Source organism: Scomber japonicus, chromosome 5 (genome assembly GCF_027409825.1).
Source record: "Scomber japonicus isolate fScoJap1 chromosome 5, fScoJap1.pri, whole genome shotgun sequence".
NCBI lineage: Eukaryota > Metazoa > Chordata > Actinopteri > Scombriformes > Scombridae > Scomber > Scomber japonicus.
Genome location: NC_070582.1, coordinates 1242108 through 1267281, shown reverse-complemented (window position 1 = coordinate 1267281; position 25174 = coordinate 1242108). Strand labels below are relative to the sequence as shown.

General features: G+C 46.5%; 1 protein-coding gene across 1 annotated transcript in view; it reads right to left on the bottom strand.

Annotated features, from left to right (window-relative positions):
* LOC128358952 (metabotropic glutamate receptor 8-like) overlaps window positions 1–25174 on the bottom strand; it is a 120315-nt gene that overhangs the window by 19175 nt on the left and 75966 nt on the right. The window lies entirely within an intron of this gene.

Below are 25174 nucleotides of genomic sequence, written 5' to 3'. Positions count from 1 at the left end.
TCCTTCCTTTCTTTCTTCCTTCTGTCCTTCCTTCCTTCCTTCCTTCTGTCCTTCCTTCCTTCCATCTGTCCTTCCTTCCTTCCTTCTGTCCTTCCTTCCTTCCTTCTCTCCTTCCTCCCTTCCGTCCTTCCTTCTGTCCTTCCTTCCTCCCCTTCCTTCCTTCCCTCTGTCCTGATTACACGTCTGCACGGCCGTAATGAATGAGCCCCGAGCGTCAAGCAGCCGAGGCAGAGAGGAGACGTACAGCCGGGCCGCTGGAGATGATGAGTGTCTGAGAGCTCCTCAATATTTAAAGAATACACATGTTCGAAGCTTTAAATTCCAACTGTGCCTGAATGCAGCGTCTGCCTCTGACACGGGGGAAGACTGGTGTTCACTAGAAAACTGCATTCCTTCTGTCCTTCCTTCCTTCCATCTGTCCTAACCCTAACCCCCTAATCCTTTCCTTCCTCCCTTCCTGGAGGAAGTGATCTATGTCACTTTTCTTCTGTGTCTGTGGTGTCATCATATTTCCCCGGTGACATACTGTTTGTTCTTTTTATAGATATACACGAGCTAGAGAGCTAGAGTGAATAATGCTGCTTTATTATGCAGTGAAGGATAATCTTTAGAAGGATTAGTGAACGGTTGAGCTGCCGTCACACGTGTCTGTCATGTTTCTACGACTGCTGATGACTCAGACACAAACTGACGCTGCCGATAAACATCAGAGCCAAGAAAGGAGGGAAGGAAGGAAGGAAAGGACAGAAGGAAGAGAGGAAGGAAGGAAAGGAGGGAGGGAGGAAGAAGGAAGGAAAGGAGGAAGGGAGGAAAGGAAAGAAGAAGGAGGGGAGGAAAGGACAGAGGGAAGGGAGGAAGAAGGAAGGAAAGGAGGAAGGGAGGAAAGGAAAGAAGAAGGAGGGGAGGAAAGGACAGAGGGAAGGGAGGAAGAAGGAAGGAAAGGACGGAGGGAGGAAAGGAAAGAAGAAGGAGGGGAGGAAAGGACAGAAGGAAGGGAGGAAGGAAGGAAAGGAGGGAGGGAGGAAGAAGGAAGGAAAGGAGGGAGGGAGGAAAGGAGGGAGGAAGAAAGGAGGGAAGGAAGGAAAGGACGGAGGGAGGAAGGATGGACAGGAGGGAGGAAAGAAGGAAGGAAGGAAAGGATGGAGGAAGGATGGACAGGAGGGAGGAAAGAAGGACAGAAGGAAGGAAGGAAGCAGGGAGGGAGAAAGGAAAAGAGGAAGGGAGGAAGGAAGGAAAGGGGGAAGAAAGGAAAGGAGGAAAGGAAGGATGAAAGGAAGGAAAAGAGGAAGTGAGGAAGAAGGAAGGAAAGGAGGAAGGAAGGAAGGGAGGAAAGGGAACAGTAATCACACGTGTCTGTCATGTTTCTACGACTGCTGATGACTCAGACACAAACTGACGCTGCCGATAAACATCAGAGCCAAGAAAGGAGGGAAGGAAGGAAGAAGGAGGGGAGGAAAGGACAGAAGGAAGGGAGGAAGGAAGGACAATGAAAACACTCTATTAATGTAAATATATTCATTCATGTGAGAGACGCCACAGCTGCCCCCCCCCCCCCTGAACTCATCCCATCAACGCTTACCTCTGTGATTAGCTCGCCGCTTATCTAATTTACAAAGCTAATTGAAACAGAAGTGAGAGAGAGAGGCGGGAAAACAGAAAGGCGTCCGTCCTGTCGAGGAGGAATTACATTTATCTCCATGGTGACGTGAAGATGAAACACCAGCAGCTGTTCTGTCAGAGCGTGCTGCCTCAAATCCCCTCAGCCAGAGTTTCACCATCATCATCATCATCGTCATCATCGTCATCATCGTCATCACCATCATCATCGTCATCGTCATCATCATCACCATCATCATCACCATCATCATCATCATCGTCATCATCACCATCATCACCATCACCACCATCACCATCATCATCACCACCATCACCATCACCATCATCATCATCACCATCACCTTCACCATCATCATCACCATCGTCATCATCACCATCGTCATCATCACCATCACCACCATCATCATCATCATCACCATCATCACCACCATCATCATCACCACCATCACCATCATCATCACCATCATCATCATCATCATCATCACCATCGTCATCATCACCATCGTCATCATCACCATCGTCATCATCACCATCACCATCACCACCATCATCATCACCACCATCATCACCATCACCACCATCACCATCATCATCACCATCATCATCATCATCATCACCATCACCTTCACCATCATCATCACCATCGTCATCATCACCATCATCATCACCATCACCATCATCACCATCATCATCATCATCACCATCACCATCATCATCATCATCACCACCATCATCACCATCACCATCACCATCATCACCATCATCATCATCATCATCACCATCATCACCATCATCATCATCACCACCATCATCACCATCATCATCATCACCATCACCATCATCACCATCACCATCACCATCATCATCATCATCACCATCATCACCATCATCATCATCATCGTCATCATCACCATCATCTTCATCATCATCATCACCACCATCATCACCATCATCATCATCACCATCACCATCATCACCATCACCATCACCATCATCATCATCATCACCATCATCACCATCATCATCATCATCGTCATCATCACCATCATCTTCAACATCACCATCATCATCATCGTCATCATCACCATCATCATCACCATCAACATCATCATCATCACCATCATGACCATCACCATCATCATCATCATCATCGTCATCATCACCATCATCATCACCATCAACATCATCATCATCACCATCATGACCATCATCATCATCACCATCATCATCGTCATCATCATCATCATCACCATCATCATCATCATCGTCATCATCGTTGGTCATAAAGGCTCATTAGCAACACGATGTTCAGCTCGTCACATGTCCAGAGATGAAACTCCTTATTTCCCTTCAGAGATCAGACGCGGAAGGAAGGACAGAAGGAAGAAAGGAAAGACAGAAGAAAGGAAGGAAGGAAGGACAGAAGGAAGAAAGAAGGGGAAGAAGGAAGGACAGAAGGAAGGATAGAAGGAAGAAAGAAAGAAAGGGAGGAAGGAAGGAAGGAAGGAAGAAAGAAGGGGAGGAAGGAAGGACAGAAGGAAGGAAGGACAGATGGAAGGAAGGAAAAGAGCACTGGATGGCAAGTGGGCCGGATCGCACCCCTCGGCGGGCCGGTTCTGGACCCTGGGCCGCATGTTTGACACCCCTGGTCTAGACCAACAGATCCCAGGTCAGCTCAGGTCAGTCATTCAACACTTAAACTGGTGAAAACAGCAAAATAAAAGCAAACAGCTGGACGGTCCTCGAAGGCTCAGCGCTTAAATATCAAATCTCCTCTTCAAACCAAAGTGTTGACACAAACACACACTTAGCCAAACGTCCCCGAGTGCTGCCCAACACCAAACAGCTGCTCCACTTTCTGATTCGAAGGCAGGTTTTCCTCTTCGGGGACCCCCCACCGCTTTCAAACAGAGGGGAAGAAAGACAACCAGGCTCTGCTGACATCACTTATTCACCTGCTGATGTTCCTCACCAAGTTCAGCACAAAGGTAAAAGCACACACAGAGCCGAAACACAAAGAGGCGTTCAAATGCAAATCAGGCTTTCATAGGAGCTCAGATGTATTTCAATAGGAGCTGCAGCACAGTTGGTACAGAGAGGAGAACAAAGGGAAGAAACACATAAAAAAAAGGAGAGAAAACAATGAGGCAAACACATCTTTCAACAAAGCCCAAGAAACACAATCAAATATTCATGTTCTTTAGTGAGACTGTTTGTGGAGTCTCCAGGTAGAGATACTGATCGTCACAGTGAAAAACAAGATTTCCCCCCTCCATAAAATAAACTCCACAACCTCCACAAACACTATAAACTCCACAAACACCATAAACTCCCTAAACTCTTCAAGCTACACAACATTTACAACTTCCACAGACTGTCGCAGTGGGCGGTTTATCCCCACAACGGCACATTTTTATCTCTTTTTGCTATTTTACTATTTTAACTCAGTTGTTGGTTGTTATCTGTTGTCTGTGTGTCTTTTGTTGTGTATCTGTGTGTATTTATGAATGTGTGTGTGTGTGTGTGTGTGTGTGTGTGTGGACTGTGAGCTGCGAGATTCCTGAATTTCCCGATGGGATCAATAAAGTATCAATCTATCTCCACAAACTCTACAAACTCTACGAAGTCTACAACCTCTATGAATTCTACGAACGCTATGAACTCTACAACCTCTACGAACTCTACAAACACTACGAACTCTACAACCTCTACGAACTCTACAATCTCCACAAACTCTACGAAACCTACAAACTCTACGAACTCTACGAACTCTACGACCTCTACGAACTCTACAAACACTACGACCTCTACAACCTCTACGAACTCTACAATCTCCACAAACTCTACGAAACCTACAAACTCTACGAAACCTACAAACTCTACGAACTCTACGAACTCTACGACCTCTACGAACTCTACAAACACTACGAACTCTACGAACTCTACAAACTCTAAAACCTCAATGAACTCCACAAACTCTTCAAGCTACACAACATTTACAACTTCCACAGACTGTCGCAGTGGGCGGTTTATCCCTACAACGGCACATTTTTTTCTCTTTTTACTATTTTAACTCAGTTGTTGGTTGTTATCTGTTGTCTGTTTGTCTTTTGTTGTGTATCTGTGCGTATTTATGAATGTGTGTGTGTGTGTGTGTGTGTGTGTGTGTGAGCTACGAGATTCCTGAATTTCCCGATGGGATCAATAAAGTATCCATCTATCTATCTATCTATCTACGAATTCAACAATCTCAACAATCTCTACGAACTCTATGGACTCTACAATCTCCACAAACTCTACGAAACCTACGAACTCTACGAACTCCACAACCTCTACGAACTCTACAATCTCCACAAACTCTACGAAACCTACAAACTCTACGAACTCTACAGCCTCTACGAACTCTACAATCTCCACAAACTCTACGAAACCTACGAACTCTACGAACTCTACGAACTCTACAACCTCAACGAACTCTACAACCTCTGCGAACTCTACAACCTCTACAACTTCAACGAACTCTACAACCTCTACGAACTCTACAATCTCCACAAACTCTACAAAACCTACAAACTCTACGAACTCTACAAACTCTACGAACTCTACGAAACCTACAAACTCTATGAACTCTACAACCTCTACAACCTCTACAACTTCAACGAACTCTACAACCTCTACGAACTCTATGAACTCTACAATCTCCACAAACTCTACGAAACCTACGAACTCTACGAACTCCACAACCTCTACGAACTCTACAATCTCCACAAACTCTATGAAACCTACAAACTCTACGAACTCTACAAACTCTACGAACTCTACAACCTCTACAACCTCAACGAAGTCTACAACCTCTACGAACTCTACGAACTCAACAACCTCTACGAACTCTACGAACTCAACAACCTCAACAAACACCACAAACTCTTCAAGCTACGCAACTTCCACAGTGTCGCAGTGGGCGGTTTATCCCCACAACAGCTCTTTAACATGTACTTTTATTATTTATTATATTACACTGTTCACTCTTTCTGTCATAAATATTCACATTTTTATCTCTTTTTACTATTTTAACTTGTTAGTATCTGTTTGTCTTTTGTTGTGTATCTGTGTGTATTTATGAATGTGTGTGTGTGTGTGTGTGTGTCTGTGAGCTACGAGATTCCTGAATTTCCCAACGAGATCAATAAAGTGTCTATTGGCGCTTTTCCACTACACAGTTCAACTCGACTGGGTTCCAGGAACCTTTTCCATTACAAAAAGGTACCTACTCAACGTGAGCGGGGTCGTCATAGCAACGCTGCGTTAAACTGCCATGACGACACAAACACATAACCAATGGAGGACATGGAGGCGATGGTGTACTTGCTGCTGTATGTGGCTTTCTGTCTCACACACTTCCTTCCTTCCTTCCTTCCTTTCCTTACTTCCTTCCTTCCTTCCTTCCTTCCCTCTGTTTGTCTTTTGTTGTGTATCTGTGTGTATTTATGAATGGACTGTGAGCTGCGAGATTCCTGAATTTCCCAATGGGATCAAGTATCTATCTATCTATCTATCTATCTATCTATCTATCTATCTATCTATCTATCTATCTGTCTTCACAATCTCTACGAACTCTACAACCTCTACGTCATTTCCCCTCTGGTCATTTGTCGCCCGCTCTGATGTTATTTATTGTTTGTTTATGTGAGGTTGGACTCGTAGAAACTGAATTGCCCCTCGGGGATAAATAAAGCTGAATCTGAATCTACATACTCCACAGTCTTAGCCTGTTTTTGGGGTTCACTGCAGAAACATCTCAATCTAATTGTTAGTTTTTTTTAAAGTATATTTTTTGGGGGGCTTTTTTGCCTTTAATAGATAGTAGAGAGAGACAGGAAATGGGAGGCAGAGAGGGGACACTCAGTGCGGGATTCGAACCGGGGTCGCCTGCAGTGAGGACTGTAGCCTCAATACACGGGACGGGTGCTCTACCCACTAAGCTAAACACCACCACCCTCAATCTAATTGTTTTAAAAGGAAGATACAAGGAAGCAGCATATTGATGATTTAGCTATTTGAGCCTCGGTAGTCTCTCTACAAGATAAACGACTTCAGTATAAAGTCAAAAGATTTTGGTCAAAAAACAGGATTCAACTTCTGTGCTGCTGGAATATTAAATGTAAATTATATGTAAATCTTTAAATATTAAAACACGTTTGGCTATAAACCAAAGTGTTGCATCGTCTCACAACCTGAAAAAACATCCTGAGGGTTGAATATGAGGATAAATAAGTCGTCAGGGAGGATTTAGCTTTTCCAGCCTGCTGCAGCCGTCACCAGGATCAGAGAACGACAGACACGTTTCTTCATTATCCAAACAAGCCTCTCTGTCTGCTGCTGCTCGACACAAACAAACTCTGTTTACAGAGAGCCGGCAGCGAGAGGCTGACTGTGCTGAGCCGGCAGAGAGAGGCCGACTGTGCTGAGCCGGCAGCGAGAGGCCGACAGTGCTGAGCCGGCAGAGAGAGGCCGACTGTGCTGGAGGCCGCAGTGAGAGGCCGACTCTGCTGGAGGCCGCAGTGAGAGGTTGACTGTGCTGAGCCGGCAGAGAGAGGCCGACTGTGCTGGAGCCGGCTGTGAGAGGCCGACTGTGCTGGAGCCGGCAGTGAGAGGTTGACTGTGCTGGAGGCCGCAGTGAGAGGCCGACTGTGCTGGAGCCGGCAGCGAATGGCCGACTCTGCTGGAGGCCGCAGTGAGAGGTTGACTGTGCTGGAGGCCGCAGTGTGAGGCCGACAGTGCTGAGCCGGCAGTGAGATGTTGACTGTGCTGGAGGCCACAGTGTGAGGCCGACTGTGCTGGAGGCCGCAGTGAGAGGCCGACTGTGCTGGAGCCGGCTGTGAGAGGCCGACTGTGCTGGAGGCCGCAGAGAGAGGCCGACTGTGCTGGAGGCGGCAGTGAGAGGCCGACTGTGCTGGAGGCGGCAGTGAGAGGCCGACTGTGCTGGAGGCCGCAGTGAGAGGCCGACTGTCCCGGAGGCTGCAGTGAGAGGTTGACTGTGCTGGAGGCCGCAGTGAGAGGTTGACTGTGCTGGAGGCCGCAGAGAGAGGCCGACTGTGCTGGAGGCCGCAGTGAGAGGCCGACTGTGCTGAAGGCCGCAGTGAGAGGCCGACTGTGCTGAGCCGGCAGTGAGAGGTTGACTGTGCTGGAGGCCGCAGTGAGAGGCCGACTGTGCTCCCTTCTCCTTCCATACTCCTTTCCTTCCTTCCTCCCTTCTTACTCATTTCTTTCTTTCCTTCCTTCCTTCCTCTTTTCCTCATTACTCCTTTCCTCCCTTCCTTCCTTTCTTTCCTTCCTCCCTCCTTACATCTTTCTTTCTTTCCTTCCTTCCTTACTCTTTTCCTCCTTACCCCTTTCCTTCATTCTCTCCTTCCTTCCACCCTTCCTTCTTTCCCCCCTCCTTACTCTTTTCCTTCCTTCCTTCCTTCCTTTATTCCTTTCCTTCCTCCCTCCTTACTCCTTTCCTTCCTTCCATCCTTCCTTCCTTCCTTCCTCCCTCCTTACTCCTTTCCTTTCCTCCAACAGGAGGGTTAATGTCATTTTAAGGATTTTAAATTACTTAACCAAAAACCACATCAGACACATTATTGTTCTATGTATTAATAAATGTCTGGAGTTTTTTTTTTTTAATGGGCACTGGACATTTAACTGGACATTAAAATCCTGTTAACATTCATTTATTCATTTATTAATCTCTCTGGTTGGACTTTGTACCTTAATTAAGATAAATAAAGCAACTTTAGCTCTGAAAGGGGAACTGTAATGTTATTTTAATAAAGGGCTGATACTGTATGTGCATATAGCTAAACATAATTAACCCTTAAACAGGCAGGAGTGGAAAATTAGATGTAAAAAATCCTTACTAGTTATGTCATTTGCACCTAAAGTAAGGAAGGAAGGAAGGAAAGGAGGGAAGAAGGAAGGAAGGATGGAAAGAAGGGAAGAAGGAAGGAAAGGAGGAAGGAAGGGAAGCAAGGGAGGAAGAAGGAAGGAAAGGAAGGAGGGAGGAAGGAAGGAAGGAAAGGAGGGAGGAAGGGAAGGAAGGCAGGAAGAAGGAAGGAAAGGAAGGAGGGAGGAAGAAGGAAGGAAAGGAGGGAGGAAGGGAGAAGGAAGGAAAGGAGGGAGGAAGGGAGAAGGAAGGAAAGGAAGGAGGGAGGGAGGAGGAAGGAAGAAAGAAAGGAAGGACAGATGAAGGAAGGAAGAAAGGACAGAAGGAGGGAACATTTATCCTAACAGCTGAACTTAGATCTAAGGAAGGAAGGAAGGAAGGAAGGAAGGAAGGCAGGACAGATGAAGGAAGGAAGGAAGGCAGGACGGACAGATGAAGGAAGGAAGGAAGGAAGGAAGGAAGGAAGGACAGAGGAAGGACCCGGGAGGACAACACGAAGGGTAAAGAGTCTGTATCTCCTGGTGCACGTTGCCTGTTTAAGGGTTGAGGCCTCTTTAATGTCTAAATTAAATGACACTGATGTATGTAAATTATTATATATATATGAATAATCTGGTGCATCTATTACAGGTAAAAACTGAATAGAAAATCATTTGAGATATAATTAATTGGCAGGTTGAATTATTTCTGCTTTGATGGGCGAATGAATGGAGGCTGGTTACTAAACATGTTGATTGAGATGAAGTGCTCGGTGTGTTTTCAGGGATAAATTAAAGGTTAATTAAGGTCATTCTGAGGGATTGATGTCTAAATTGTTTTAGATTACTGCATCAATGTGTGAATGGAGGAGGGAGAATACAGGTTTCTCATTTATGGTATGAGATTGTTTGGGTGGGGGTGGGTGTTTAGGCGGGGGTGGGGCTGCTGGAGCAATAATTACAGCACTGGATTGCTTTTTAAAACACAGTCTGCCTGGCAGGAAGTACTCCGAGGCGTTAGCAGCAGAGCGGAGCAGCAGCAGCTTTATTCCCCGAGCTGCACAGATCAGCGCTCTCACACCTCAGGCCACCGCTTCTCCTGGATATTTAATTATCCTAATTAATTACAATTAATGAGCTGGCCTTCCCCAAAGCCTTGTGGAGGGATCGTACTGTAATCTGTCAGCTAGTGAAACGCCACCGTGACTTCTTCTTCTTCTTCTTCTTCTTCTTCTTCTTCTCTGCTAGAGCTTCATAACTGATGTAGAAAATACTGTACTCCTGTAGTAAAAGTACTGCAGTATTATAGTGATGTAGTATGCAGTACTACAGTAAAAGTACTGCAGTATTATGAGTGATGTAGTATGCAGTATTACAGTAAAAGTACTGCAGTATTATAATGATGTAGTATGCAGTATTACAGTAAAAGTACTGCAGTATTATAATGATGTAGTATGCAGTATTACAGTAAAAGTACTGCAGTATTATAGTGATGTAGTATGCAGTATAACAGTAAAAGTACTGCAGTATTATAGTGATGTAGTATGCAGTATTACAGTAAAAGTACTGCAGTATTATGAGTGATGTAGTATGCAGTATTACAGTAAAAGTACTGCAGTATTATAGTGATGTAGTATGCAGTATTACAGTAAAAGTACTGCAGTATTACAGTAAAAGTACTGCAGTATTATAGTGATGTAGTATGCAGTATTACAGTAAAAGTGAAATGATAAATGATGATTTGTGTTTCCGTCTCTTGTGTTCTTCGTGCAGGTGTCTGAGGTTCATTACTGGCAGCACATGTTTCATTTCATGGTTAGCAGGATGATGTTTTATTCATAGTATTCATTTTTTTTCCTTTTGGACCCTTGAAGATAAATATTGTATGAGCAGAAAAGGACTAAGATGTTTTAATAATCGCAGTAATAGACAGTATGTGCTGTTATATTCATGTCAGAGCTGCAACTTTGCTTTAAAACAGCTTTAAAAAATCAAACTCATCCTGCAGCAGAAAACATATGTTGTGATGCTGATAGACGGACGGGTCCTTGAGAATTATGTAAATGTTGTTCAGTGAACTTCTGGGTTTTTAAAGATCATCAGGGATTTATCTCTCAGAAAAATGGATGCTCCGTTTTGTGACTTGAATGTTATGAGAATAGCTGAGGGCTATAAACTGAGGCTCAGGAGGGAAGTAATTCCACTTGTCAGCTCTTCTGTTTCTCGTGGTTTCTACATGATGATGAAAAGTGTCTTCCTCCACTTCTAACCTGGTTTGAAGTCTTCATGGATTCAGGCTCCAGCTCAAAGCAGATGCACAGATGTAAATTAGAAGCTTAACGGGTAAAAAAAAACCTCATCTTCTCTCCTCTGATCACGTCTGCTGAGTCTCTGCATGCTGACTGCAGAGTCCTCGCAGCAGGACTGTAATCCCGCCTGATTCAGGAGGACTTCCTCTCTAAGACAGGAGGCCACCGAGGGCCAAATCCTCCACAAAACGTTTATAAAGTTCGACACGCAAAACTGGATTTGGGTAAATACGAGCCGACGTCAGCCTGGCTCCGGCTGCAGACGCAGGTGAAGCAGGTAGGAAGGACAGATGGAAGAAACAGAGGAAGGAAGGAACGAAGAAAGGAAAAAAGGAAGGTAGGAAGGACAGATGGAAGGAAGGACAGATGGAAGAAACAGAGGAAGGACAGACAGACAGAAGGAAGGACAGAAAGAAGGAAGGAAGGACAGATGGAAGGAAGGGAGGGAGGAAGGACAGAAGGAAGAAAGGTAGAAAGGTAGAAAGGACAGATGGAAGGAAGGAAGGACAGACGGAAGAAACGGAGGAAGGAAGGTCGGAAGGAAGGAACAAACGAAGAAAGGAAAAAAGGAAGGTAGGAAGGACAGATGGAAGGAAGGACAGAAGGAAGAAAGGTAGGAAGGACAGATGGAAGGAAGGAAGGACAGATGGAAGAAATGGAGGAAGGACAGACAGAAGGAAGGTAGGAAGGACAGAAAGAAGGGCCAAATCCTTCACAAAACGTTCACAAAGTTCGACACGCAAAACTGGATTTGGGTAAATACGAGCCGACGTCAGCCTGGCTCGGGCCGCAGACGCAGGTGAAGCCGAGCGGGAGTCAGAGCAGGAGTCAGAGCGGGAGTCAGAGTGGGAGTCAGAGGAAGGAAAGGAGGGAGGAAGGAAGGAAGGAAAGAGGGACGTCAGCCTGGCTCCGGCTGCAGACGCAGGTGAAGCCGAGCGGGAGTCAGAGCGGGAGTCAGAGCTGGAGTCAGAACGGGAGTCAGAGCAGGAGTCAGAGCGGGAGTCAGAGCGGGAGTCAGAGCAGGAGTCAGAGTGGGAGTCAGAGCGGGAGTCAGAGCGGGAGTCAGAGCGGGAGTCAGAGCGGGAGTCAGAGCGGGAGCCAGAGCTGGAGTCAGAGCGGGAGTCAGAGCGGGAGTCAGAACGGGAGTCAGAGCAGGAGTCAGAGCGGGAGTCAGAGCAGGAGTCAGAGTGGGAGTCAGAGCGGGAGTCAGAGCGGGAGTCAGCGCTCAGAGGAAACCTGCTGGGTCTCAGTCTTTACCTGAGCTCAGTGGACAGCTTTGATCCGTCCCGTCTGCTGCTGTCAGAGTTCACCTGTGTGTCTCTGCTGCTGGATCATCCTCTCACACTGAGCTCTGACAGGATGCAGGAGCATGCTGGTCACTTCTTATTTCACTGATATGAAGATTATAAAGATGCAAATACTCAAGAAAATATGTTAACGCCCCCCCTTAATCCACAGGACCTGTTTGAGCAGGCGACTATTAGACAGGCAAATGCCATTTTATCAGACAGTGCTCACGTGTTGAACTGTGAATATACTCTATAGACTTCCTTTGAGCAGGCACAATCGATACAAACATTCTTTTGTTCCTGTATCAATCAAGCTTCTTAACAGCCAGAAATGAATGTAAGTGATGGTTTTGCGTATGGAAATGAAATTGTGTATTATGACTCCAGATAGTGTGTGTATGTATGCGAATGAATGGATCTATGAGTGGCTGTGATGGAGTGCTGGGATGTGTGACTGAACCCATATTTATGATAGAATGAATGTTTTGGTAGGTTGATATGGTGATGTAGAGAGGGTGATGGGAGGTGATGTGGAGAGGGTGATGGGAGGTGATGTGGAGAGGGTGATGGGAGGTGATGTAGAGAGGGTGATGGGAGGTGATGTGGAGAGGGTGATGGGAGGTGATGTGGAGAAGGTGATGGGAGGTGATGTGGAGAAGGTGATGGGAGGTGATGTGGAGAGGGTGATGGGAGGGGATGTGGAGAGGGTGATGGGAGGTGATGTGGAGAAGGTGATGGGAGGTGATGTGGAGAGGGTGATGGGAGGGGATGTGGAGAGGGTGATATGAGGTGATGTGGAGAAGGTGATGGGAGGTGATGTGGAGAGGGTGATGGGAGGTGATGTGGAGAAGGTGATGGGAGGTGATGTGGAGAAGGTGATGGGAGGTGATGTGGAGAGGGCGATGGGAGGTGATGTGGAGAGGGTGATGGGAGGTGATGTGGAGAGGGTGATGGGAGGTGATGTGGAGAGGGTGATGGGAGGTGATGTGGAGAGGGTGATGGGAGGTGATGTGGAGAAGGTGATGGGAGGTGATGTGGAGAAGGTGATGGGAGGTGATGTGGAGAGGGTGATGGGAGGTGATGTGGAGAAGGTGATGGGAGGTGATGTGGAGAGGGTGATGGGAGGTGATGTGGAGAGGGTGATGGGAGGTGATGTGGAGAGGGTGATGGGAGGTGATGTGGAGAGGGTGATGGGAGGTGATGTGGAGAGGGTGATGGGAGGTGATGTGGAGAAGGTGATGGGAGGTGATGTGGAGAAGGTGATGGGAGGTGATGTGGAGAGGGTGATGGGAGGGGATGTGGAGAGGGTGATGGGAGGTGATGTGGAGAAGGTGATGGGAGGTGATGTGGAGAGGGTGATGGGAGGGGATGTGGAGAGGGTGATATGAGGTGATGTGGAGAAGGTGATGGGAGGTGATGTGGAGAGGGTGATGGGAGGTGATGTGGAGAAGGTGATGGGAGGTGATGTGGAGAAGGTGATGGGAGGTGATGTGGAGAGGGCGATGGGAGGTGATGTGGAGAGGGTGATGGGAGGTGATGTGGAGAGGGTGATGGGAGGTGATGTGGAGAGGGTGATGGGAGGTGATGTGGAGAGGGTGATGGGAGGTGATGTGGAGAGGGTGATGGGAGGTGATGTGGAGAAGGTGATGGGAGGTGATGTGGAGAGGGTGATGGGAGGTGATGTGGAGAAGGTGATGGGAGGTGATGTGGAGAGGGTGTGGAGAGGGTGATGGGAGGTGATGTGGAGAGGGTGTGGAGAGGGTGATGGGAGGTGATGGGAGGTGATGTGGAGAGGGTGATGGGAGGTGATGTGGAGAGGGTGATGGGAGGTGATGTGGAGAGGGTGATGGGAGGTGATGTGGAGAGGGTGATGGGAGGTGATGTGGAGAGGGTGATGGGAGGTGATGTGGAGAAGGTGATGGGAGGTGATGTGGAGAAGGTGATGGGAGGTGATGTGGAGAAGGTGATGGGAGGGGATGGGAGGTGATGTGGAGAAGGTGATGGGAGGGGATGGGAGGTGATGTGGAGAAGGTGATGGGAGGGGATGTGGAGAGGGTGATGGGAGGTGATGTGGAGAGGGTGATGGGAGGTGAATGCCTTGATGGGGAGAGGGGGGTGTATGGTGGTACAGTACATGAGTAGGATCGTCCAATGTCAGGTTGTGTTTATCCCACCACTGTCTTTTTACCGTACATTTGTATTGCATGTTGTTTTGTTTTGTTTTTTATTGTATGTTATTTATGCAACACCCTGTCTCCAAGATACATTTCTCCCTAGGGAGACCAATAAAGTATCCTAATCCTAAATGGACTAATTCATTTCATGCTGGAAACTCGTCATCTTATTAACTTTTATTAAACCAGGAAATCTCTTTTTCCAACATATAAACAAAAACAGACTCAAACTAACTCAATATGTCTTAACCTCCCTCACAATATGAATGTAGAGTGAATGAATGCAATATCTAATAAAGCCGTATAAAACTGTACAACCTTAAATCCACCAATCACACACTAACACCTGTAACATCTCCCACTAAAGCATCAAATAAACCAGGGGGGTCAAACATGCGGCCCGTGGTCCAGAACTGGCCCGCCGAGGGGTCCGATTTGGCCCACTTTCCTTCCTGTCTTTTTTCCTTCCTTCCTTCCTTCCTTCCTTCTGTCCTTCCTCCCATCCTTCCATCTTTCCTTCCTTCCTTCTCCTTTTCCTTCCTTCCATCTGTCCTTCCTCCCATCCCTCCATCTTTCCTTCCTTCCTTCTCCTTTTCCTTCCTTCCATCTGTCCTTCCTCCCATCCTTCAATCTTTCCTTCCTTCCTTCCTTCCTCCCTTCCACTTGTCCTTCCTTCCTTCATTCCTTCCTCCCTTTCCGCCTTCTTTTTTTTCTTTCCTTCCTTCCTTCCTTCGTTCATTTTGTGCTCCCTTCCTTCCTTCCTTTCTTTTCTATGATCCGGCCCACATTAGATCAAATTGGGAGGTTTGTGGCCCTTGAATGAAAATGAGTTTGACACCTCTGAAATAAAAGATAAAAGTCCTGCTGTCCTGTCCAGTAGAGAGCAGCTCGGTGTGATGCAGACAGTTTACAGCTCAGCTCTTTGAGAAATGATCAATGTGCTACAAACAGGTTTTGTATTCCTGACCTACGACTGAAGCTGTGATCATGTGATCATGTGACAGCGGCTCAGTGACATCATCTTCACATCTGCAGCTCTGTATATTAATATTCTGAGCCTGTGCTGGAATATCTTTGCATGATTTCCAGTTAACTCCTTATTAATCTTCTGCTGGTCCTCAAATCCATTCATACAATTTGGAGCTGAATCACATCTGAGATACGAGAGTGGAAACACCTTAGCAACCACCTTAGCAACCACTTTAGTAATCACCTTAGCAACCAACCTAAATATGAGAGTGGAAACACCTTAGCAACCACCTTAGCAACCATCTTAAATATGAGAGCGGAAACACTTTAGTAACCACCTTAGCAACCACCTTAAATACGAGAGTGGAAACACCTTAGCAACCACCTTAGTAACTACCTTAGCAACCAACCTAAATATGAGAGCGGAAACACCTTAGTAACCACTTTAGTAATCACCTTAGCAACCAACCTAAATATGAGAGTGGAAACACCTTAGCAACCACCTTAGCAACCATCTTAAATATGAGAGCGGAAACACCTTAGTAACCACCTTAGTAACCGCCTTAGCAACCACCTTAAATATGAGAGTGGAAACACCTTAGCAACCACCTTAGTAACTACCTTAGCAACCAACCTAAATATGAGAGCGGAAACACCTTAGTAACCACTTTAGTAACCACCTTAGCAACCATCTTAAATATGAGAGTGGAAACACCTTAGCAACCACCTTAGTAACTACCTTAGCAACCAACCTAAATATGAGAGCGGAAACACCTTAGCAACCACCTTAGTAACTACCTTAGCAACCAACCTAAATATGAGAGCGGAAACACCTTAGTAACCACTTTAGTAACCACCTTAGCAACCATCTTAAATATGAGAGTGGAAATACCTTAGCAACCACCTTAGCAACCATCTTAAATATGAGAGTGGAAATACCTTAGCAACCACCTTAGCAACCATCTTAAATATGAGAGCGGAAACACCTTAGTAACCACTTTAGTAACCACCTTAGCAACCATCTTAAATATGAGAGTGGAAATACCTTAGCAACCACCTTAGCAACCATCTTAAATATGAGAGTGGAAACACCTTAGCAATCACCTTAGTAACCACTTTAGCAACCATCTTAAATATGAGAGTGGAAACACCTTAGCAACCATCTTAGTAAGCACCTTAGCAACCATCTTAAATATAAGAGTGGACGAACATTTATGAGCATGTGTGGCAAACCAATGTCAGCAGCGTAGAAATAGAAATGTTCAGAGCAGGTTGAAGCCCTGACAGCATTTCTACACACCTCAACTTTTCACATTTTGACCTCGTTTAACATCCAGCATCAGAAACCTTTAATATGTTTTGGACAACAATGGATCATAGAGATTTATCAGGCTTTGATGCTTCAGTTGGTGTCAGATTTCAAATATCTAGGCATCATTTTGGACTCAAATTTAACCATAAAGGGATTTCCCATACCATGGAGTTTGGTCTGGCCAACTTTACATTCAGTCATCTCTGTCAACTGAGGTAGAAGCTCTCATACATGCACACTGTGATATTCTCTGTCAGACTGTATCACAGGCTGGAATAACTCCAATACAACAACTCGAGTTCCTCTACAAACAAGCACAAGTCTCACAGATACAGTCAAGCCCGAAATTATTCATACCCCTTTTGGACATGCCACTTTTTGTTCAAATGTAAATAAAAGCTGACTGAAATATTTTTTTTACCACAATGATGCCTTTTGTACATCGTCTTTTTATCTTCTTGGAGACGCCTGTGTCACTTCCGGTCAAAAAACAACTTGCTGGTTGAATAAAAGTAATTTTAAGTCAAAATTTGCCAGGGGTATGAATAATTTCGGGCTTGACTGTATCACTGCAACATCCGTAAGTATAATCTTCTCACCGTGGATCATCTCAGACTATACAATGACGCCTGCCTTGTTTTTAAAATCCTACACGGTCTCACCCCCGCCCCCCCCCCCCCACCCACCCCCCTCCATCACTGAGTCAGTTTGTTACCAGAAATACCAGAACCACAAAGTTCACATTGAGGGGTCTGCATTGTTCCTTATAGAAGGAATACGCTCTAAAAACACTAAAACACCGACTCACCAGAGCTACAGACGTTTCGGTGTAAAGCTCAGTAATAATAAATGTTGCTATGGTGATGAATTCATAAATCAGTTAAACTAGATTTAAAAGCAGCATCAGGTTTGTTAAAATGTACATTTAGTATTATTGTTGGTTTTCTAGATAAATTCAGACTGAACTCCGCAGCAAGACATCATGGAGGTTACGCCCAGTTCAATCACTTCACCTGTGGCTCAAGATCAGAACATAAATAATTAAAAAAGGTAAAAACACTTTTAAGATAAATATAAATAAATAAATAAATGCAGGCAGGAGCTTAAAACTGAATCTCAACAGTTTTTGGTCACAGCCGACTTGGTCCTTTTAGACGGGGGAAGTTTGGGGACTCGCCTCCTTCAGCCGTCATACAGCCTGCAGAGCTACTTGCTTGTAACAGCAGGAGGAGGAGTACGGGAGGAGTACGGGAGGAGCATGGGAGGAGTATGGGAGGAGCACAGGAGGAGCATGGGAGGAGTACGGGAGGAGCATAGGAGGAGTACGGGAGGAGCGCAGGAGGAGCATGGGAGGAGTACGGGAGGAGCGCAGGAGGAGCATGGGAGGAGTACGGGAGGAGCGCAGGAGGAGTACGGGAGGAGTACGGGAGGAGCGCAGGAGGAGCATGGGAGGAGTACGGGAGGAGCACAGGAGGAGTGCGGGAGGAGCATGGGAGGAGCATGGGAGGAGTATGGGAGGAGCGCAGGAAGAGCATGGGAGGAGTACGGGAGGAGCGCAGGAGGAGCATGGGAGGAGTACGGGAGGAGCATGGGAGGAGTACGGGAGGAGCGCAGGAGGAGCATGGGAGGAGTACGGGAGGAGCGCAGGAGGAGCATGGGAGGAGTACGGGAGGAGCATGGGAGGAGCATGGGAGGAGCATGGGAGGAGTACGGGAGGAGCGCAGGAGGAGCATGGGAGGAGTACGGGAGGAGCATGGGAGGAGTACGGGAGGAGCATGGGAGGAGTACGGGAGGGGTTGTACTTAACGCTGCAGCTGCACACGACCTGAGCAACCTCCACTTCCTCTCTGACCAGACGTCACATTAAAAAACCCCGTTCATACCGCAGGAACGGTGTGACGGAACATTTTAGTGGTTTTGAAACCGTGACTTTTTCATACCATGGTTTAGCTTGAAACCGGTAACCGGCCCATTCCTAGTCTGGTCCCAAAGATCTACCGTGAGCTGGTCCTGTGTGATGGTCTTTGGGTCGTGGTTTGCAGGAGGAGGAGTACGGGAGGGGTTGGACTTCACGCTGCAGCTGCACATGTCACATTAAAAAACCAGCTAATATCGCACGAATGATATGACGGAACATTTTAGTGGTTTTGAAACCGTGACTTTTTCATACCATGGTTTAGCTTGAAACCGGTAACCGGCCCATGCCTAGTCTGGTCCCAAAGATCTACCGTGAGCTGGTCCTGTGTGATGGTCTTTGGGTCGTGGTTTGGGTTGCTCCACCAGTGTTGCCAACTTGGCGACTTTCTCGCTAAATCTGGCGACTTTCCAAACCCTCATAGCGACTTTTTTCCTCAAAAGCGACTAGCGACAAATCTAGCGACTTTTTTCTGGTGTTATTGGAGACTTTGAAGTGAAAGCATGTATCGTTACTGTCGTCAATGAGTAGTGGGTGCTGCCGTGAGCCCCTCCCCTGTCCCAAAGCACTCACAGGCGGTCAGGTTCACAGTAGCCTCACACAGCTGCAGTCAGAGCAGAGAGGAGACCCACACCCCCCCACACACCACTCCACATCCACCCTGCATACCAGTCTTTTGATTCAATTTGATATTCTAACATTTAACAATACAGAACAAAATTGATTTACATTTTAAAAAACAAACAAACCAAGAATCAACATAAGGAAGCTCATTTGTAGTTCTTAACATATTTAGGGTTTTTTAACTCACTTTTTGTCTTTATTCCTCTTTCTTACAGCGTCCGTTACAATAACATGCAAATGGTAATTATGCAAATAAGGCGATGACGTCATTTAGCGACTTCTAGCGACTTTTAGGACAGCCAATAGCTACTTTCCTTACTGAGGAGTTGGCAACACTGTGCTCCACCACTGAGACTCTGAGTAGCTGTTAGAGACACTTCCAGCCCAGTCTGCTGCTTTTACACCAGAAACATTGTTTTGCACTCTTATTTAGTTTACTCTGATGTGACTCACTGATGTCTGACAGACGAACTGCTCCCAAACCAATCTCCCTGCAATCACAGTTATACACTGATCATTTACAACAGCTGATCTGTTTGGAGCAGAAATGTAACGCCAGCTGAATTAAGATTTAAATTAATATCTCTACCAAGTTGCAAAATATATTTAACCCTCCTGTTGTCCTCCAGTCAAGGAAGGACAACAGGAACTTTCCTTCCTCCTTCCTTCCTGCCCTCCCACCTTTCCTTCCTTCCTTCCTCCCTCCCTCCCTCCTTCCTCCCTCCTTCCTTTCCTTCCTTCCATCCCTCCCTCCCTCCCTCCTTCCTTCCTATCTCCCTCCCTCCTTCCTTCCTATCTCCCTCCCTCCCCCTTTCCTTCCTTTTTCCTTCCCTCCTTCCTCCTTTCCTTCCTCCTTCATTCCTTCCTTCCTTCCTCCCTCCTTCCTTACTCCTTTCCTCCCTCCCTCCCTCCCTCGCTCCCCCTTTCCTTCCTTTTTCCTTCCCTCCTTTCCTTCCTCCTTCATTCCTTCCTCCCTCCCCCCTCCCTCCTTCCTTCCTTCCTTCCTTCCTTCCTTCCTTCCTCCCTCCTTTCCGTCCTTCCTTCGTTCCTCCCTCCTTCCTTCCTTCCTTCCTTCCTTCCTTCCTTCCTTCCTCCCTCCTTTCCTTCTTCCTTTCCTTCCTTCTTTCCTCCCTCCTTTCCTCCTTTCCTTCCTTCCTCCTTTCCTTCCTTCCTTGACTCGAGGACAACAGGAGGGTTAAACATTTCTGAGACAAATGAAAAAAACCCTATTTTTAAAAAGAGGAGCAGATGTGATTGGCCGTGATTACCAGCCAACCCTGAACAAACCCGTTGAGAACGAGCAGTTTGATAATCAATTCTCACAGAGCTCTGTTTCCATACGGGTGAAACCACACAGCCATGAAATTACCCAAAGTGTTGCTGCGGCATCGTGTGTGTGTCGGACATGGCTCACTAGAGTCACACAATCAGAGTCTCTGTCTGGAAGTGACATGAATCCAGCTGATCTGCATCTCAGATCTATTCCATCTGTCCTTCCTCCCTTCCTTCCATCTGTCCTTCCTCCCTTCCTTCCATCTGTCCTTCCTCCCTTTCTTCCATCTGTCCTTCCTCCCTACTTTCCTTTTTTCCTTTCTTCGTTCCTTCCTTCCTTCTGTCCTTCCTACCTTTCTTCCATCTGTCCTTCCTTCCTACCTTCCTTTTTTCCTTTCTTCGTTCCTTCTTTCCTTCCATCTGTCCTTACTCCCTTCCTTCCATCTGTCCTTCCTCCCTTCCTTCCTTTTTTCCTTTCTTCGTTCCTTCCTTCCTTCTGTCCTTCCTACCTTTCTTCCATCTGTCCTTCCTTCCTACCTTCCTTTTTTCCTTTCTTCGTTCCTTCCTTCCTTCCATCTGTCCTTACTCCCTTCCTTCCATCTGTCCTTCCTCCCTTCCTTCCTTTTTTCCTTTCTTCGTTCCTTCGTTCCTTCCATCTGTCCTTCCTCCCTACCTTCCTTTTTTTCCTTTCTTCGTTACTGTCTTCCTTCCATCTGTCCTTCCTTCCTTCCTACAATCAGAGTCTCTGCTCTCTGATCTGCATCTCACTCTCAGATCTGAAGTCAACAATATCAACAGCATCCAATACGTCCAACCGTGAGGAGTCAAACATGCGGCCCGTGGGCCAGAACCGGCCCGCTGAGCGGTGCAATCCGGCCCACTTTCCTTCCTGTGTTCTTTTCCTTCCCTCCATCTGTCCTTCCTCCCTTTCTTCCTTCTGTCCTTACTCCCTTTCTTCCATCTGTCCTTCCTCCCTTTCTTCCATCTGTCCTTACTCCCTTTCTTCCATCTGTCCTTCCTCCCTACCTTCCTTTTTTCCTTTCTTCGTTCCTTCCTTCCTTCTGTCCTTCCTACCTTTCTTCCATCTGTCCTTCCTCCCTTCCTTCCTTTTTTCCTTTCTTCGTTCCTTCGTTCCTTCCATCTGTCCTTCCTCCCTTTCTTCCATCTGTCTTTCCTCCCTACCTTCCTTTTTTCCTTTCTTCGTTCCTTCCTTCCATCTGTCCTTCCTCCCTTCCTTCCATCTGTCCTTCCTCCCTTCCTTCCATCTGTCCTTCCTCCCTACCTTCCTTTTTTTCCTTTCTTCGTTACTGTCTTCCTTCCATCTGTCCTTCCTTCCTTCCTACAATCAGAGTCTCTGCTCTCTGATCTGCATCTCACTCTCAGATCTGAAGTCAACAATATCAACAGCATCCAATACGTCCAACCGTGAGGAGTCAAACATGCGGCCCGTGGGCCAGAACCGGCCCGCTGAGCGGTGCAATCCGGCCCACTTTCCTTACTGTGTTCTTTTCCTTCCCTCCATCTGTTCTTCCTCCCTTCCTTCCTTCTGTCCTTCCTACCTTTCTTCCATCTGTCCTTACTGCCTTTCTTCCATCTGTCCTTCCTCCCTACCTTCCTTTTTTCCTTTCTTCGTTCCTTCCTTCCTTCTGTCCTTCCTACCTTTCTTCCATCTGTCCTTACTGCCTTTCTTCCATCTGTCCTTCCTTCCTACCTTCCTTTTTTCCTTTCTTCGTTCCTTCGTTCCTTCCATCTGTCCTTCCTCCCTTTCTTCCATCTGTCCTTCCTACCTTTCTTCCATCTGTCCTTACTGCCTTTCTTCCATCTGTCCTTCCTTCCTTCCTACCTTCCTTTTTTCCTTTCTTCGTTCCTTCCTTCCTTCCATCTGTCCTTACTCCCTTCCTTCCATCTGTCCTTCCTCCCTTCCTTCCTTTTTTCCTTTCTTCGTTCCTTCGTTCCTTCCATCTGTCCTTCCTACCTTTCTTCCATCTGTCTTTCCTTCCTACCTTCCTTTTTTCCTTTCTTCGTTCCTTCCTTCCATCTGTCCTTCCTCCCTTCCTTCCATCTGTCCTTCCTCCCTACCTTCCTTTTTTTCCTTTCTTAGTTACTGTCTTCCTTCCATCTGTCCTTCCTTCCTTCCTACAATCAGAGTCTCTGCTCTCAGATCTGAAGTCAACAATATCAACAGCATCCAATACGTCCAACCGTGAGGAGTCAAACATGCGGCCCGTGGGCCAGAACCGGCCCGCTGAGCGGTGTAATCCGGCCCACTTTCCTTCCTGTGTTCTTTTCCTTCCTTCCATCTGTTCTTCCTCCCTTCCTTCCTTCTGTCCTTCCTCCCTTTCTTCCATCTGTCCTTCCTCCCTACCTTCCTTTTTTCCTTTCTTCGTTCCTTCCTTCCATCTGTCCTTACTCCCTTCCTTCCATCTGTCCTTCCTCCCTTCCTTCCTTTTTTCCTTTCTTCGTTCCTTCCTTCCATCTGTCCTTCCTCCCTTCCTTCCATCTGTCCTTCCTCCCTTCCTTCCTTTTTTCCTTTCTTCGTTCCTTCCTTCCATCTGTCCTTCCTCCCTTCCTTCCATCTGTCCTTCCTTCCTTCCTACAATCAGAGTCTCTGCTCTCTGATCTGCATCTCGCTCTCAGATCTGAAGTCAACAATATCAACAGCGTCCAATACGTCCAACCGTGAGGAGTCAAACATGCGGCCCATGGGCCAGAACCGGCCCGCTGAGCGGTGCAATCCGGCCCACTTTCCTTCCTGTGTTCTTTTCCTTCCTTCCATCTGTCCTTCCTCCCTTTCTTCCTTCTGTCCAAATCTTGCAAGCTTACAACTCACATGTTGCAATGTGATGTGGTTTGAGCATGTAGATTTTCACAGTTTTTGATCATTTCTACCTATAATGACTTCCCCCAAATCAGGTCACCAGAGTTAAAGTGTTGTAAGTGTCAACATGCACCTTTCTTTGTGCCCACAGTCCAATTTGCTCATGAAGGACATTGATGATATGATGCTTTATACATCTTTTTCAGTCAGTGTTTATTGTTTATTGTTTATTGCTTGTTCAACAGTTTCCCATGATACAGTTAAAACTAATTCAAGCCTATTCAAGTCTCCAGAATATAAGGGATATTGTTCAGTATACTATTGTTATTAAGGGCTTCTGTGTTTAAATGTACATCAACGCGAGTTGGCTCAGTATCTGCGCACAGATTGTAGTGGGCCAGTCTGGACCAAAAAGTCCAGGGCCGAATTTTTTGTCCCAGTCCAGGCCTGCACAGAAACTGTAGGTTTAGTAACGTCTGCAGCTCTGGTGTTTCAGAGTGTTTGTGGAGTGAGATGCTCGGCCTTCTCTGTCCGAGTGTTCTTCTTCTATAAGGAACAACGCAGACTCATACTCAGTATTACAGGTTTGGGGCTTTTGACTGCAGGCTGAAAGAAGAGTGAAGGCAGAGGAACTGATGAGATTTTGACTGTTGCTTCAAGGAGAGGATTAGTGTGTGTGTGTGTGTGTGTGTGTGTGTGTGTGTGTGTGTCACGGTTCAGGTGTCCATACGAGGGGAAAAATAAATGATTAACTCTCTCGCTGAAGTCCCGTCAATTTCATTCATGTAGCTGGAAATCATAAATCAGCCTCGAAGGCTTTAAAGTCTCGTAAGAAGCTCACGACTGAGTCACAGAAGGACAGCAGAGAAAAGAAAGGAGGAGGCGGAGAAAAGAAAAAGTGAGAGGAAGGAATGAAAGGTAGTAAAAGGGAAATATTCAGGCAGAGATAGAAGAGGTGGAGAAAGAACGTCAGAGGAGAGGAGGAGAGAGGAGGAGAGAGGAGGAGAGAGGAGGAGGTGGTCAAGGCTGCAAAGACTGAAAGAAAAGAAGAAGTCAGAGAAGCAAAAGGAAAGAATGAGAGAGAGAACAGAGAAGTATAGAAGAAAAGAAGGAGGTAGTGGTAAGTACTTTTACTGTAATACTTATGGTGGCCCTGAAGTGCAAAACACAACAGCATTAGAGAGACTCACACCGGCAAAGGTAGGTACATGGTAGGTACCTACAGGTAGCCCAGATAGCATGCGGATGTGGGCCACTTGAGGCAATGATCCGGCACTGTAGGCATTCTTCTGGCCCGGACAAAACAGACGTGAACCTAAACTGGCCCATGTAGTAAATGCTACATTAGGGCCAAATATCACAAAACGAATATGGCCCATCTTTGGCCGAAATATGGCAAGTATGGCAATGACTAATCCGGATGTGAGCCTAAAGAGGCCCACATATAAGGAAACATACTTGGCCCACCTTTGTTGAAACATATTTGGGCCAGTCTTGGCCGAACTGGTTTATTTGGTGTGTTTTTGGTTGACATCTGGCATTGTGATGGCCTGGTTATGGCCCACTTTTGGCAAACATGAGCGGACCGCCCAAGTGCCATCATTCCATGCTGTATGTGGGCCGGATGAACATGTCAGGTGTGGGCCAGATATGGGCCAAAAGAATTTTGCTATCTGGGGTGGCTTCACCTTTTGCCTTGTTTTTACTCAACAGACACATGTATTGGACAATGATGCCTCGTCCTGATTGGATGTGTCTGTCAGTCTGCGAGTAACAGGCGGTGGGCCAAGGGGAGATTACGTGTATTTAGACGATCCCCACCGAGGGAGGACCTCATTTTCTTAATTTTTCAACAAATTAAACAAAGTGTTGGCACTCTTACCTCTTGCACATTTTTTTTTTTATCGGGAACTTTGTCTGAGTTATCGGTTCCGGCAAACCGAGCGGGCAGCTATGCTCGGGGTCCGAC